Below are 12,597 nucleotides of genomic sequence, written 5' to 3'. Positions count from 1 at the left end.
CAGCGTCGAGCAATCCGCCTGGCCGTTGAGGCCGTGAAGACTCACCGTCCTCAACGCGTGGGGACTGCTTCGTCCTGCCCCCCTACCTACGTGTAAGTTAAGAGGCGGGCACCCCAGCTCGGTGGAATAATAAAGTTTTCAATCAATCAATCAATCACTACTCTACGAAACGCGAATGACTTGAAAAGAATGGCACGGAGAGGAGACGTCGTTCAGCCTGTGGGCTCGAAGGTATGCCTTTCAACTCGTTAGCTCCGACTTTGAGATTTCTTACAATTTGTTAATTTATGTATTTGTCGTTCGTTGCTCATAACATTCGATTTCTTTGCCCATGCGCCATTGTGCGTGCCAGGGACCTTCAACAACAATAACAACAACGACGACGACAACAGCAACAACAATAACGGTGACGCCTCGCCGACCTCAACAATCTTATGTTGCTTAGTCGGCGCCCAAAATAAACAGTTCACACTGAACTATGTTGTTTACTAGAATTACGATTTATTATTCGGGACGTTGACCTGGTGCTCGGTGACTTTGCCTGGTCGCGCCAGCAAGGAGACCATCGTCATTCTGTTCCGAACATAGAAGCGCAAATAGGGGCTTTCAGAGGATCAGGCACGGGTGCCGGGATAAAGCCTCTAAAGCGGCTCGGCCTGTGGGACGCAGCTCAGGAACCGCTTCTTCGTGGGAACAGGCGAAATGCATTAGGAGGTTAAGCCTGGCGTCAACGCGCTTTCCAAGGGTTACAGGGCTAAGCGAGAAAGGATATACTGTCCGTGCGTTTGAGCCGTCTGCACACCCCAGGAAAGTGCGAATAAGATTGGAAATGTCCGCTTGCAGCGCGTACCGTACTTTGCTCACCCATTCAAAATAAAGCAGGCGAGGATTTAGACAGGCAATACGAGACCGCAAAGCTTATATGTGTCCTTTTTCTCCCTGTACGTAATGGGAGCGAAGTAGGTAGATGACCAATGTATCAAGATTTAAAGAGTAACAGAGGACAGCGTTTCTGTAAGCATGACCTGAACGAAGCTAGTTAACTCCGAATTTTTAGGTCTATCAGGCTTTTGGAGGCACGGGGGGACAGAGTCGGAACGCGACTACCACATTGCTCTTCGAGTGATGCCTGGATTGCCCCGTGGAGCCCAGTCTACACATTTGCTCACAGCAGATGCCACTTAGCGTACATGCAGCTGAGTAAGCACTATGACATATCGAGCGTATTCATTGGGCACCGCATGGAGGAACGCTCCTTACGCGCCTCATCACGCGCTCTTTGCCTCACACAAGAAAAATGCCGATGAACTTTTACAACAATTATTGGTAAGCATGACTCGACAAGTGCCGTCAATAATAGTTTAGGCGAAGTTCATTTCCCCATACACCTTCACGTTCATGGCATACAGGAAGAGTCGCGACTTTCATGTCGGCGTCGTGCCAGCTAACCCTTTTCCCACGTATATGAAGAATATTGTCAACACGTACGAGTGTACACTGACGCCTCACTACATGACAACAAAAGTGCGTCTGCTGTGTTCTTCTCTCCTCAAGCAGGAACACGACGTGTCGTTCCGTATGACATACTCAACATCAACAACTACGGCTGAGTCACTGGCCGTCGAACTAGCGCTGTAGTTAATAGATGAGGAATTCGCAGCTTGCCAGGTTGGTTTTCTTGAGCAACTCATGAGCAGGGCTTAGTCCCCTACAGCAACCTGGCAATGATCATGCCCTATGGCGAGTCGCATTATCGACTCTGTCTGAGTAGTTGCATATCGTGATGTGTCCTTAACCTGCCAGTGGATACCGCCGCACGTGGAAATTGCCGGCTGTAAATTTCGGATTTCGGATAAGTGAGTGCGGCATTATTCCAAAAGTTCCCTGCCAACTGGATGATATTAGTCTGCTGATCTGCCGCCTCTCGCTGGGATAGCACCCTGATAAACGAGTTTCAGCTGCAAGATCCACATGTTAGTGGAAGTGGTTTACCTAGCTGCCATTAGAGCTTTGTTACTGAAGCTTAGTGTAGGGTGTGTGCCTGACGCTGTTAAGAACGGCCAGCTGCAGTGCAAGTTTGCCAGCCATTTACGCCAGCGGTGGCAACCTCATCTTGGAATTCCGCCGCCAACCCCTAGCCACGGCGTGACTAAGTTGACTTTGTGTCGGGAACAATACGCGCATACTCCACTCTCCGTCGCTTCAGCTAGGATGCGTTCGACGAAGCAGGTTTTGTGCTGAAACCGCCACCGTTACGCTCTAGCCTCGTCGTCGTTGTGACTGAAGGAGTTCGACGAAGCAGGCTTTGTGCGCAACACGACAACGCCGCCCTGTTCTGCTATGAGTGGGAGTTGCCGCGGGAACGCCGACGAAGGCTCCTTCTCACGCGCCGACCAAGACGCAAGACAATGTGCTACCCGGGCGTGCTACCCGGACCGGCTCCGAGTTCTACGAAGCACCTCTGACGTCGGCTCCAGGCCATTGCACCTGTGCGTGTGTGTGCGTGTGTGTGCGTGTGTGTGTGCGTGTGTGTGTGTGTGTAACCCGTCCCGGGGAGAAGCGGCCTGTTTACAATGATTGGACGAACGTTTTCCGTCCCCTTGGAATCAAGGGGGGACCGCTTGCTTATAAGCCGCTGTTGTGCGGATGCTCGACACACTTAAGCAGTCATGTTGGACTGAGACACTCTATCAAGCAGTCGTGTTAGACTGACGTACTTTCTCTCGCAGTCATGCTAGACTGATGAACTGCATGTAAATACTGTAAATAAACCCATGTTCCTCGTTCTTGATGAGAAGCAGTCCTTCCCTTCATCAACGTCCTCAGCGTGGATAAGTTGGACGACGGCATGGGCCAGCTACCTTCGAATTCATGCCGAACTCCAATCTTGACAACGGATCACGAGCGATGGCAGTGAGCCCCCAATCCTGACAACGCACTGAGTACCTGACAGGGGCGGGCACTCAGTGCTTCCTGTGCTTTCTGCGGGGTGACAGATGGACTGACCATTTAATATTGGACAGTCAAACGTGCGTCGAAACATGATCAAGCACATAAAGCTATTCTAACATCAAAAAGAAAAAAAAATCTGGGGTTTTGCGTGCCAAAATCACGCTTTGGTTATGAAACATGCCGAAGTGAAGGACTCCGGATTAATTTTGACCGCCTGGGGTTCTTCAACGCGCCCCCTATGCAAGGAACACGGGTGTTTTCGCATTTTGCTTTTATGAAATGCAGCCGCCGTGGCCGGGTTTTGATCCTGCGACCTCGTGCTTAGCAGCGCAACCCCATCTAGCATTTTTGAAGGCGACAAATCTATATAGACTACTGATTATAGCCTACCATCTTGCTCCAATTTTTTGCCATTTGCCCAGCCTCAAGTGTCGCCCGGTGATTGTGTTACGCACATGCATGTTTTATTATTGAGTTGATCTTTTCTCAGCTCTTTCGTATCCTCCCTCCAATAATCTATCCTGTTCTTCTATACCTATTCTTTTTTTATGTACCTTTTCTCTTCTAGAGGTGACAGGCATTGTGCCCCTCCTAGTGGCCGTTGTCAGCTAGCCTTCTTCATCTCTGTGATTGTTGTTTATGTGTGCAAATCAAATAAAGCAATAGCACTATTTTCCTTTTGTCCTGCCGGATTGTACCGGGAACGTCGCCCGCCTTGCGGAGGCATCGTATTGCTACTTACGCTGACCTAACTTAGTTATGAGGTCAAACCCTAACTGCACATCTCTGTTTCTTAAGGAGAAAGTCTTATACGCCCCATGACGCGAAACATTCGCCGTCCGTTGTTATCATCCGGTGGTACCAAAACCCACGTGACGAAGCGAAGACGTCACGTTCCCGGTGCTGAACTGCTGCGCCTCGCACTACGAAATCCCATGGTGCACAGCCATGGCGTCGGACGGACGCCGTGGCCCTCACCCAAAATACTGGGCTGAGCTACTCCCAAAGGTGAAGTAAGTTGGATTAAAGTCTATTAAGGTGGGTTAAGGTGGATTAGAGTGGGTTAAGGTGTATTAAAGTGACTTAAAATGAATTAAATGATTTGAAGTGGATTAAGGTGGATTACGGTGATTTAAGATTGGTGCGAATTAGAGCAAGGTGGAATATTCTGTATTGAGGCAGAGTTTTAATGTAAGGTGATAACTAAGAGAAGTTGTTATGCTTTCGCGTTCAAATCACCTAAGGGTATTTAAATGACTGTCAACTTTTCAGTACCGATTTTCGCTAGTCAAGGCAGGTGTACGATAAGCTAATAAGAGGGCTAAATTAATAAAATATGTGAATATGACGGTAAACTGATATGTGATACGGAAGGATATTAAACGAGATTGATTTCCTCATCTGGAGGCACTTTACCGTGGAAAGGCTGTACTCTTATTTGTTTTTACCTAGAAATAAAAGAAGCAACTCTCTCTGCGATATGCGCGGTGCACATGCGTGATAAAGCATTACTTCGAATACTGCACCGAACTAGTAGCAGGAAGAGGTGACGCCCCGAGCCTTTGGCGTAAATGAAAGAAGTTAGCATGGTCGTTTATTTGCGTGAAAGTGGACAGGTAACCCGTGAGCGTGAATATTAGCAATATGCCGGGTTCCAATCAAGCATTGAGAACACAAGCTGCCGCAGTTTAGTTTTCTGAAAGCACTCCGGCGAGCTTCTGTTGCTGCGCACTGATTGTGAACAAGAGATATAAAATTACAACCCGGAGACGTCGCCTACCAGGCAGTATATGCGATGTCACTCTCATCCCCTAGCTGACAAAAGTGACCTTCGCAATCTCGAACGTTTCCAAGCAATGTTCGGCGGATTGCAACTCACTTTACCGAAGGCGGAAAGCTGCAGTAAAATTGGGGAGAAACACAGAAAAACAATCAAGAGAACAGTAATTTATCTCAAAACTCCACAGGGTCATTAAGACTCTGCCTTGTAGCCGCCTTGTCATGATTGCTATTTCATCGATTAATTGCCTCTTGATTATCTCGTTACAAAACGCCAGATGCTCCTCGTTAAAACCCGTTCACTCTCGGCGATGGTGTCTGGAACGAGACAGGTACGGCGAGGCTAATTGCGCGAAGACAAATTGCCGCCCCGAACTAATCTAGTCCCGTAAAATGCCAGCCGGCAGTCCGGCTAGGGCAGGCTGCTTAGAGTGCGCTTGCTTGCTCGGATGAGCGCGTTTAATTTTTCGAATCGTAATTCTTTACTTCGGGAAGTAAATGGGGAGGCTCGACAACGATCGGATCGAAAGCTTTGCACAGGAAAAAAAAAGGAGGGAATCGAACAGCAATAATCCCCAGTTGACAAGTGCTGGCTTGAGCACTTGTTCTGTGAGCGAACATATGATTCCCAAATAAAAGCACAATTGCTAGCGAATCCTCTTTATAGAAAAGAATAACAACAAAAACAAGCAAACAAGATAAAAAAAGTTTACAGCGAGCAGATTACATTCAGGAATGCGGCTTATTGGACGATCTATCGTATCTGAATAGGGAGTCACTACCGGGAGACGTTTCTGTGGCGTGCGAGGCGGCAGTGTCGTATTGTCGAAATTTTTGACAACAAATAACCAACAAACATGTCGGTATTGTTGAAATGCTATTTCGTTGCGCCTCAGTGGAATGGCGCAACCCACTCTGGAAAGATCTGTCATGAACTGAGTGGTAGGAGAACTCCAGAAAAGTACGAGAAAAAAGAATGAGGAAAACTTGTTGAAAGCAAAGTAACTGTTCCGTTTTTTGCTGGCCGAATCGGTACGTATACATGCAGATGAACACAAAGCCAGCGCAAGAGATGCGTACACGAAAGACGAAGTGGACAGGACAGGCGCTGGACTGACAATCAGTAACAAATTAATAGTTGGCAGTTGTGAACCTAAACGTTAACTGATACAGACGTGCCATGGATAACAACTAGATATTGCAGCAAAGAAGAATTAAGGGTACAAAACCAGACTAATTTAGCATGCATTTCTTCCTGACTCGCACAGAAAAATTGAAGATGGCGTCATAAATGTTCCTCTAAACGTTTAGAATGGGTCCGAAACGTCAATATAAGCGCGTTATCTGTCAACCTATAGGTGATTGCTTATTTTGTTTTGCCCACGTATCCTCGTCGACTCATGAGTTTTCGTCAAACTTTGTACTACGTTGCTCTCCGAGAAAACCATGGGGCGCCCTTTACTAAGCATATTCGTCAGTTCGTCAATCTCAAGTCCGAACTGGCCTCGTTCGAAGGCCAGCTGAACATTGGAAAGTGGTTTATCTGCTACTGATACGCTAGACGTTGCAATAAGCGTGTAGGTTATCTTAAATGAAACTTCCCTAACTGACGTTACGAATAAAAGCGCCCAGTTGGCGTTGGCACCTTTATTGGCTTATTGCGATTTCAGTACAATGTCTTCGCAAAACATCCTTCAAACCCAACTGAACATGATAGAAAAAGACGCATTACAAGCGTAATACACGACAAATTTCTGGTGAATCGGCGAGCTATCGTGGACAAGAAGCGGGCCGTGATTCCGCTCTGTGAAAGTGTGAATTTTTTCTCTGTTCCATTGCGTCAACAGGAAAACCACTTGCTAGCGTTTTGTTCGAGATGTGCGTAAGGCCGGAACCTGGAAATATGAAAGAAATTTGCCGGGTAAGGCAGCGAAGAAAGGAAACCTGGAAAAAAAGAATAAAATTACCATACATGGACGCGGCACTCGCGCGGACAACAAACGCTTGCGATGGCATTTTATGGATCGTCGTAACTCGGCTTTAGCTTCCGGACAGGTCGCGATAACCCCTGTTCGCCTGTCTTCCGCGCAACACAATCTCTCTCACTCGTTGCATTGTAGGGCTTTCGCTCGATGTGTGGCCTCATGAACGCTCTTAATATCTCCTGTGATTTTTTTGCTACCCGAAGTATCACGCAAGGTTGGTCTGCCGGGAAGTTTTAATACTTAAATACTTGCCTTAACCTTTCATTTTCAGTACACGATTGATCGCAAATGGCCTCCGACGTTCCTGCACCTTACTTGGTACCATGCCGCACTTGTATGTTCTTGTTGAATGAAGATAAAGATAAGGGAAAACATAACTTTCACATAAGCCGTCGAAAAAGCTGTAGTGGCAATAAAATTTTTGGGCAGATATCCTCGCAATTTTCATAAACCGCGGGGGCGGTCGGTGTGCGTATTTGAGACTACAGAGTTTAACGGGCTCCTCGTCGAAGCGCACGCACAATTACGATATTTCTACATTGCAAGTGCGAGGAACATTGCAATGGCGTAATTTCTTCGTTTACATTTCACTTCACACCTTTAAACCTTAACATAGAATGTTATTGCAGGTTTCACTTTCTCGGTAACTTGCAGCACACGACAACAGGACAAGGAGACGTGCACCCACACGTGTACAGCCGGTCGAATCCATAGCTAGGCCTCGCCGTCCACTGTGTTTTCTGTCAGTAAGCACTTTACAGCGGAGAGAATTTCCGGTATGGTCGTTGTTACGCGCGCGCTTTGTGAGCACGTACTTAAGATCCCCGATATCGTAAATTCTCTCCGTCTTAAGGTGCTGCTGGACAGAAAACTGGTAGCTTGGCGTGTCTTTAGCTATAGATAAGTGCTTGGCCTGCTGTAGGTATGTGGGGCTCCTTGTCCCATTTTTCTAGCGTCGCAATGTATCGGTGATCGATCCAGCAAACCAGCCAGTGTATTCGTGTGAACTACATTTGTCATGCTTGAATGCCTTGGTCACTCGTTCGCCATGTTGCCTAATGCAGTATTCAGTCAAGCCCTCTACGTTTCAAATGTTTCCTTATGCGCACGCACGCACGCACGCACGCACGCACGCACGCACGCACGCACGCACGCACGCACGCACGCACATACATACAAAAAAAAAACCTGCCGTTTTATCTTAGGTACTCGCACGGTGAAATGATTATAGTGATTATGGAATAGCGGCTTAGAACTGAGGGCGACACTGGCACAATTATTCGACAGAGCAAGATTCAGAGTACACGCCTAACCACTGCATCGGTAAAGCTTGCGGTCTTTGCCAGCGTTCTCGTTTGCATCGACAATAGCACCTATTGTGCCGGAAAACGGGGACGGTACGTTTTTGGCCGCCTGCCAGAAGCGATCGGGGAAGAGAGCAATCAGCGCTATCTCAATTCCAGCGCCTAAGCGCACAATGCGCTGTAAATGAGCTCTCCGATCGCAGTATTGAAGGTTGTGGTGCTAATGCGACAGTGCTATCGTCTCGGACGCGGTGCGCAATGCAGTTCTGGAACTGTTATGGCAGAAAGCAATCTTGTTTGTTTGTTTCTTTCATGCACAATGTGACTTTAAACGATGCCACAATGAATAAGCAGCTGCTTGACGTTTTCGAGGGCGAAAATTCCCCGCCATGGGCCGAGAATGGCGTCACGCCAGAAGGCGTTAGAGGACGTAAATAGTAACTACCGGCAACTTTCCAAGGCTAGGTCTGAAAAAGTATCACCCGTCCTCCTCCTGGGACAGTGTGAAATGTGGGGCTTTTTCCGCATTGTCATTTTACTCACTTACGCAGGGGTGACGAGTAGCAGATGAACGCCGCGGGTTGTATACCGTATTTGCACGATTCTATCGCGCACCTTTTTTGGATAAGAAGTGCACTCAAATACGCATGCGCGTTACAATCGCAACTAATACTACTCAAAATCATGAACGAAACAAATTATTACCAGGAACAAAAAGTTCAATGCAAGGTAGCTAGCCACACTGCCATCGAACAGACGTTTTCTTTTTTTCTGTATTAGTTTGCGGTTGCCGGTTTCCAGTTTGCTGTACGCGTGGCATTTCTAAAGCATCAGATGAAACTGAAGGTGACTTTCTGTGGTCGGTAGAAAGCGAAAAGAAGGTGTCGTTGACTCCGACAGCGATTAGCCGCTGAGATTCAGCTGTGTGCTTTTGCACGTTCTATAAAATCGTTTCAAGACGGTACGCGTCGACTCTGGTTTCGTTACTTGATGTGCGCGGTAGAATCGGTACAAAGTTGCTTTTTGGTAATATAACTGCGCGTTACAATCAGGGGTGCGTTAGAATCGTGCAAATACGTAAATTAGTATTTTGTGGTCGCTGCAGGATATTTAAGTGTTTGTCACTCATTTCATTATTTTTTCACAACATTCACCCTGAATGGTTTTAAACAGTGTTAAATATGCTCAACGTAGTACCACTGCAACTTTTGAACATCTACTGAAATGTAGGATAAGCACATTACTACTTTAAGGGTGTAGTTGTCAGTAGTTCTTAGCACGTTAGAAAAAACAGTTACCGCTGGCTCAACCTGTTCGCCGTAATATGCGGCGGAAAGCCAGCTATTGTAAGAAGGTTGTTAAGGGGAATTATCCAGAGCCGTTTTCTTGTGTCGAAGGGCTCGGCGTGCGACTGGGGTCCATATCAAATCTAAATACAAAGCAACGGGTTTGGAGCGCCGAATTTGTTTTGAAACGTAATGATTCGTGACTATAAAATAAAATTGATCTTGCGTATGTCTCATTCGAAAAAAAAACTTAAGTGGACGCTTTTTTTTAAACCGTGATTTTTGTTGCTCCCGTCGACCTATACCACTTCTTCGTTGAGAGGCCACTTAGGTATTTGTATGGCTACAAGACGGGGAAAGCTCGCGCCTCAGGACTCTAATGATGCATGCGTGGGTGCCTTCATTGGAAAGAGCCAGTCATCACCAAGGAGGTTATCTATGACAGCGCTCGTTCGAGCGAGGCTGGGAGCCAGCAAAAGACCCTTACTGAAGAAACTTGCTTATGTAGCTATGCTGCCCCATGATGTATCAGTTGCTTACATTAGCGCGTGTCTACGACGGATTCTTTCTTTAGGTCTTCTTTTTTTCCATTCATTGTACAACTTGCGATTGTTCGTCTGAGGGTTACATCTACCGAACTTGGGAGCTAGTCCTACCGGTATGCATGGCGCTCGCTTCAGTATTCACCTTAGCGCACTAACAACTGGTCCTAATTCTCTGTATGATTCATTCACATGCGCAAAATTTGAAAATGCAACTTATAATGCGCACACAGCGACTTACTCCTATAGTGAGGAAAAGGCGTAAAAACCGGATCGGAATGCCACGCATAGCGATCTCAAAGCCAACGCAATAAGGAGGACGAATAGGCGGAGGCGAAAGAAACGCTAGCGTGAGATAAGACAGGCATGCGATCTCGCGGAAAGGAAGCAATAATAAGCAGCGTCAGAACTAACGCGCAGGAAGCCGAGCGTACGGAAATAAAAAAAGGCGGAAACGTTGGCCGGAAGCTAAGCACAGCGAGCAGGACATAAACTTGTAGGTGTCAGGGGCACTTCCGTATAATGCATCACGAGCATTCTCCGCTGAGGTCGTCGTTGTCATCTCCAATGGCCAAAGTAGAGCGTGCTAGGAGCCAAACCCCAGAGGGGAAACCTTCGGAGCAGGCGCTCAGCGAAGAGGCTTTGCACTGGCTTCGCCTCATTGCACGCCTAATGGGACGCGATGGGCTTCAAGGGATGCGGCGGGCGGCGACCACGCCCGGAGCCTTCTAACGAAGCATCCTGGTAGTGCCATCAAAGCTGGTGTCGTGGAAAGCGTGAGCTACGCGACAAAACACGACGCCGGCCATGCAGGAGACCGAAGGGCGTATCTTGCAGCGCTGATGGGTGTTATCAGCGACAAACAAGGAGGCCCCGAGGGTTGGCAGTGAACTACTCCACCAGCGATGACGGTGGCGACGCCAAGTGCAGGCGGTTGTATGCACCCTTTCAGGAATTGCCTGCAATTCACCCTCCCCTACACCGTCCCCAAATCTGAGCGCGCAAAGGCAGACGGATGTTTCCCCATCCCGTATGGCATACAAGCATAACAATCCGGAATTAAATGCCGTTGCGTATTTAGGGTACTTGACACTCGAGCTTGTTAATTATTTAAACTAAATTATGGTGTTTTACGCGCCAAAAGCATGACTCGATTATGAGGCACGCCGTAGTAGGCAGCTCCGGAATAATTTGGACCACCTGGGGTTCTTTAAACTGCACCTAAATCTAAGTACATGGGCGTTTTCGCAATTCGGCCACATAGAAATGCGGCCGCTGTGGCAGGGATTCCATCCCGCGACCTCATGTTTAGCAGCCCAACACCATAGCCACTAAGCAGCTCCGGCGGGTCGACTGGCGCTTGTTGGTGTGGCGTAATTTGGAAGTCAGCGCTGTGTGTCGTCTTTTCTGCCTGTTTTCCCTGTGGTTTCACGCAGGACACAGAAAACGGGCAAGGAGGTAGCAGTCTAGGCCAAAAGGGCAACCCTGCCTACGCTGAGCTGCGCTTCTTTTGAACTTTCTTTGTATTTATTGGGCCTACGAATGAATGTTGACACTTTAATTCAGTCGTTGGTTGAGAGGTCTATGGGCAATATTTTCTCTCGGTTAGACTGCAGGTTGCTTACGGAAGAAAAGATCTTGGTACTCTGACCGAGAAAGCGGTTGGTACGAACAAAGTTATTAGAGTGATGCAGCTCCTCCCGACGCTTACTAGACTCCACGACCGCATTTTACTACGTAGTGAGCGCTCATGTGCGCATACTTACGCGTGCCTACGTGTGCGTTTACTATCTTTCTCTTTTCTGCTTTGTTTTCTGTATGTTACTTTCTTGCCCTCCCTTTACATAGGGTAGTCAGCCGGGTCTCTGCTATCTATCTATCTATCTATCTATCTATCTATCTATCTATCTATCTATCTATCTATCTATCTATCTATCTATCTATCTATCTATCTATCTATCTATCTATCTATCTATCTATCTATCTATCTATCTATCTATCTATCTATCTATCTATCTATCTATCTATCTATCTATCTATCTATCTATCTATCTATCGATCTCCCGTCATCCCTTGCGTAAGACGTTATTGAGGCGTAACACGACAGACAGAATTTCCATCATGAGAGAGCGACAGAAGCTGAACTTTTATTTTCTGAAACTGTAATGTGAGTAAGGACCCAGTTCACCCTAGGTGGGAGTATTTATTATTAGAGGAACCCTCTGGCTTGGGCTGCCTCCACGGCCCGGATGAAGAGAGTGCGTTGGTCGTCCAGGTCGTCACAGAAAAGCTTGGCCTCCCACGTTTCAGTGGTCGTAGAGATCTACGGCGAGTTGGGGCGCTCTTCTTGTGCTTCTGTGGGACGACCTTCTTTGGAGTCGTTTTATGGAGCTTGCGAGGTGGAGTCTGCGGACGTGTCACGCAGCGGGCAATGCTGAACCATGTATTGCAGGATGTCTGGGACGTCGCAGTGGGCGGATGTGTACGAGCACTGCGTAGATATAGGCTGTGCATGATTATTCCGTGTACGTAGTTGTTTGGCTGTAGGCAGCGGAGGATAACTTCTTCCTCTTTGCTCAGATCCTTGTGTGGTGAAGTGTACGTTCTTCTGCTGTGTCGATGGTGTTGCAGGAGCTTGGAGTACTTTAAGACGATGTCATCAATGTTGGTGACCGGCCTCGTGTGGGATTACAACAAAGCTCAGGTCCTCATGACAGGTCATGACAGGTCCTCATGGCCCTCATGGCCT

This window comes from Dermacentor variabilis, chromosome 3, assembly GCF_050947875.1.
Source record: "Dermacentor variabilis isolate Ectoservices chromosome 3, ASM5094787v1, whole genome shotgun sequence".
Taxonomy (NCBI): Eukaryota; Metazoa; Arthropoda; class Arachnida; order Ixodida; family Ixodidae; genus Dermacentor; species Dermacentor variabilis.
Note: the sequence above shows the minus strand (reverse complement) of the source record.